Source organism: Acanthochromis polyacanthus, chromosome 14 (assembly GCF_021347895.1).
Source record: "Acanthochromis polyacanthus isolate Apoly-LR-REF ecotype Palm Island chromosome 14, KAUST_Apoly_ChrSc, whole genome shotgun sequence".
NCBI classification, from domain to species: domain Eukaryota; kingdom Metazoa; phylum Chordata; class Actinopteri; family Pomacentridae; genus Acanthochromis; species Acanthochromis polyacanthus.
In genome coordinates this window covers 34145284-34150912 of record NC_067126.1, presented here as the reverse complement: position 1 = coordinate 34150912, position 5629 = coordinate 34145284, and positions in this window count along the sequence as shown.

Below are 5629 nucleotides of genomic sequence, written 5' to 3'. Positions count from 1 at the left end.
CGTTTACAGAAGAGTAGAGGAGGGGGAGGAACCAAGAAGGTGTGTAGGCTGGATTGTGTGTGAATAAATACATTTTCTTTTTTGCACTGAAGGTACTGCTGGGTTGGATATTCTCTGGCTTTGCGCGCGCAGATCCGTTACTATTCTAATCCAGTTTGACTTTACAGAAATAATTCCAACCTTCCTGTAGTGATCCATTAGATAATGTAAATTCCAAGTGACATCAGTTCTTAAATCATGTGATATTTTTAAATTGGCTTGTTTTTAGATGGTTAAAGCTGTGTTAGTTTATTTCTAGCCACTAGGGGGCAGAAGAACTCCAAAACAGGCTAAATAAGATGTTCTTGAAATGAAAGAAACATGTTTGTAATGTTAATTTTTCAAACTTGATGTGTATCAGTGTGATGTGCAAGTGCAAGAAGGTGTGCAGGCTAAATTGTGTGTGAATAAATGCGTTTTTGCACTGAAGTTAGCTGTTGGGTTGGATATTCTCTGGCTTTTTGTGTGTAGATCCGTTACTACTGTGATCCATCTTCAGTTTACAGCAGTAATTCCAGATATAGTAATTCCTGCCAGCAGTAATCATTACATTTAATGTAAGTTCTAAGTAAAACCAGTTGGATCAATATGTAATTGTGGGACTTTTTACATCATGGTGGATATTTTTGATGTTTTGATGGCCGCCTATAACCAAACACCACATGGCATTTTCACACAAAGATTCTTCTAAATATTGTATATACAATTGAGCAAAATTGAAATTGAAAGTTATTTCTAAAGATGTTGTAGTGAACATGTTGACTACTTTATATTAAATAACTCAGAAAGCCTTGGAGTCTTTCAGCCTTTTCTACAGGAGGAAATGACATCATGTGGAGCAGGTCATGTGATCTGGAATGAACACACTTCCTTGAGAGGCGTTTTTGTAATGGATAACTTAGTTGAAGGTGATTTCTTGGACACAGATACAATTTGTTATTGACTGTATAAAATTTAGTATACTGCCAAGAAAGAAATATCTGTCATGATAGTTAATAAAAAGAACACAATCAAAACTACTTCTGAATAAGCTCATTTTATTATTGTTTAGGTATTTAGAAGGTGGTTGTTATTAACTTTGGATGGTTATTTAGTTGACATTTTAGTGATATCTAGTCATTTTTTTTGAATAAGTGATTGTTTCCACAATAAATAATTATGTAATTTGTAAAGTAATGAACATCATGAATATTAAAAAATTAGTTTCTTTTTTACTTTTAATAAAAATGTATGAAAGATATATCCCATGGACTTCAAAAGTCCCTCAAATATAATATATATTGACCCAGTTATTAAATCATCTAGTATTTTTAAATTGGCTTGTTTTAGATGGTTAAAGCTGTGTTAGTTTATTTTTCGCCACTAGGGGACAGAAGAACTCCAAAACAATCTAAATAAGTTGTCCGAGAAATGAAATAAACATATGTGTAACACGAATTCTCCTTTAGATTTGAATTTACTGTAAAAGAAAGTATGCATTGGTAATGTAGTTTTATATAAATTTGCTTGGTAAGCAAGAGATGCCTTGGATCAATAATTGGTATATAATATGAGAAATGTAATTGTTTTCACACATGTAAACATTATTCATTAAACATTTAAATCTAATATAAAATTAAGACTAAAAAATATATTCTAACTGTCGTTTTTATGGTTATTATTTTAGTATTAGTGTTCTTTTGTTTAGGGGTTTTCCCATTTGTTTTTGCTTTTTAAATATGTGCTGATGTTAAAAATGGAATTAATAGAAGCTCAGTTGAATCGAAACCAACTGAAAACGTGCGCCCACACACACACAAACACAACAGAAACCATGTTCCGATTAGCTCTGCCTCATTTTAAATGTGTCAACTGCTTTTGCAACATTATTACTGACAGACACTTTGCATAGAAATCCATAATATGCTTATAAATATTTGTATTGCTCGTTTTGCCTTCAGACTTTAGAATGTATGCATAAGAGATTTTATACATGTGATTGCAATTTGCATGCATTTATCATTCATTCATTCATTCATTCACTTTTTAGCCTTGTATACCAATCTCTCTACATATTCTGCCTTTGTGCATGTGTCAATGTAGGCATGCATTGTCTGTCTGGATATGAGTGTGTGTATGTGTGTGTGTGTGTGTGTGTGTGTGTGTGTGTGTGTGTGTGTGTGTGTGTGTGTGTGTGTGTGTGTGTGTGTGTGTGTGTGTGTGTGTGTGTAAGTGCAGATTGTGTTTTGCAAATGTGTGTTATGCAAATGTTGTTCACTGTATATACATATTCATCACTGATTTACAAGGCAACATGTCCTTTTCTAGCAATACGTTCACAGAAGTCCTGGGCAGAAAGACCTTTTTACCTTGTGCATTTAAAGCTTTTTCAAAGGCTGCTGATATTTCAGCACTACATACCACTATTGGTGTAGTGGAATGATTAAAGAAGGACAGTGTGAGGCAATGAATGCTACGCTGAATGTGAATAGAAAGAAGAGGATGAATGAGGCCATCAATTATACATAACTTCATCCCCTTTGAGTAAATCTACCTATTTAAATTATTTGGCATTGCAGGCTTTCTTGCATAAGTGTGATTGCATGTGTGTGTGTGCATGTTCTTGTGTTTCTACTGTCATTCAGTGGAAAACATGGGGGAAAAATCCTTGTCTTTGTTTGCCAAAGTTGTTTTTCTGCTCTTAGATGACCTTGTGCGTATGGCGATGGATTGTCAGTATTTTTCCATGCTGTCTCACTTATTCGGTGACCTTTATTTGCCTCCTTACTTGTTTTACTCTTAATACAGGAAGCTGTGAAAGGAGAAGAAAATATTTTTTTCTCTTTGAGATTCCACTGGGAGTTGCAGAAGCAAACTTCATCTGTGAAACAAAGCAACAATGCAACACCAACAAACTTATTTTAGCATATCGGTGAGATGACTCAACTGCTGACATTTGTTTGGCAATTTGCTGCTAACCAACCACGACTCCTATAGAAACTGCTTATGGAGAAAATGTGTTTTGAAGAACGTAATTGCCACCACAGTAAATGTTAATACTTAAAGGGGCTCTCAACGGATTTTACACTTCAAATTCTTTTTTTCACAGGCCTTGGGGACTAGTACTGCATGTGAAAATATAAAATACAAGACACTTTGTGGCTTTACAGGAAGCTGTGTGATGTCTGATAACATGCCTCATGACTGATAGGGAGCCGAGCCAGAGTTAGATGAAGCCTAAAGACTATGATTTTGAAAATTAAAGTAAACATCTGGGAGTGTTGAGATAGAAAAAAGTGAGCCTAGCAGACCTATAACCCACTTCTCATCTCTGTTTTAGGCTAGTGGTTTGTGGCTTTAGTTGCTGCCCTGCAACGTCTGGCCATTCTGTCAACACTCATCTTGCACATTTTAGGACCATGCGGGTGCCAAGGTTTGACAAGAACAATGCAGCGAATAAAAAAGGCATCATCTCTGGTTCTGCTTCATCAATTTTAATCCGCTTCTAAACTGCACACTCTAAATTTGACAAGGTTATAATAGCGCAATGCTAAATCACCAGAGTGCTCTTTTAATGTCATTCCAAAAGCATTCACTGAGAACATATTTTATTCATTTAAAAAAAAAGAAAAAAACAACTGCACTTTTTGTTCGTGGCTTCATGGCACATAATGAAGGCAAAGAAAAGATTGTTGCCTTGATTTGAAGCGTGAGAAACAAAGATGTTGATTAATTTTTAACGGAAACCACAGTCTTGTGTGAGTCCTAACCACACCGGTGACCCAAACACCAAACCCCTGCAGTCCTGCACTTTGTGTTTCTAGGCCAAAAGTATTTCTCACAAGAAACTAGTTGAATGAAAATACATTTTCTTTCCAAATTCCATAATTATTTATTATGGAAACAATCATTTAATGACTGGATATCACTAAAATGTCAGCTAATGACCACCTTCTACTTAGTTACACAATAATAAAATGAGTTTATTCAAAAACAGTTTTGATTATGTTCTTTTTATTAAGTTCAGATATTCATTACAAATATTTATTTTTTGGCAATATATCAAATTTTGTATGTAAAATAGTGACTTGTATCTGTCTGGGAAATAACTTTCAACTAAGTTGCCCATTGCAAAAACACTTTTCAAGGTTGATGTCATTTCCTCCTGAAGAAAAGACTGAAAGACTCCAAGGCTTTCTGAGTTATTTGATATAAAGTAATGTGTGAGTCAAGTGTGGATTTAAGGCATGTCAACAGGTTTAATACTTACAATAATATCTTTATAAATAGCTTTCAATTTTAATTTTGCTCAATTGTATATATAATATTTAGAAGAATCTTTCTGTAAAAATGTCATGTGGTATTTGGTTATAGGCGGCCATGTTGATTTTAGGCCTGAAAACAGCAAAACAACTGTCAACTATGGTACAAAAAGTCCCGCAATTATATTTTGACCCAGAACAGAGTTGTTGAAAATGGATCAAATGAATTACAATCAAGATTTGACATCCACATTCCAAACCTTGACCACCCTCTTCATTGTTACAGGCTTTTTTCCTTATTCATTTCCACATCCGAAATAAGAAAATATATTAATAGAAAAAAATGAAATGTTTCCAAGAGCAGCTTGAGTGATATGTTTTCCAAAAGCTGATGTCATCTGCACACACACACGGCTACACACACATACATACACTCACACCAGCTAAGCAAGTTGTTGTGGAAATGAAAGAAATAGAACTGTAACGTGAATCTTTCTTTGCATTTGACACACACACACACACACACACACACACACACACACACACACACACACACACACACACACACACACACACACACACACACACACACACACACACACATACACTCACCTCAGTGCAGATATGTGTGAAAATTGAAACACTGACTCAGAAAAGGACCCACATTTACATCACATTTCCTTTCACCATGTTCTGGAAGCAACTGGGAGAGAAGATGAGCACTTATGCAGACAAACGGTTTAATCTCTCCTCTTGCCGAGACGTCCAACAAACAATTCATGCTCCCTCTCTTCCCGAGCCATTAGTGTAAAAGCCGTGTTCTTCCACCACTGATTTAAATTCAAGCACTGCGCGCGCACATGCGAGCGGATCGTGCAGTATTCAGAACAGAGGTATTAGATCCTCTGATGTCTCTCTGTGTTCTGCCAGAGGCTTTCGAAGAGGAATCTCAAATATTCACAAACATCCATCAATGCCTGAAAGGGTCAGAGACTAGCCCCAGTCACTAAGAAGCCCACACACTCAAATCCCACACACACACAAATACACCATACACATTCAATTAGTTTTTTTTGCTTCCAGACTTTTCTTTAATCACAGTTTTTCTATCATTTCTTTCACTGAGGCAAAGCAAGAGTGGGATTCAGAGGCAGCTTGAACTGTGTGAGTGTGTGGGTGGGGGAGGCAAAAAAAAACCAGGTCCCCACTGCGTAAATCATTGAATTTTAGGGTGAAGTTTCGGGTAAGGGTTAGGATAAGTCGCCTTCATGTTCAATTTTTTACAGCTTCCTCGCTGGGTCCTATTAGGAGGAATCATTTATTCCCACCTTTAACAGTGGACTTGACCT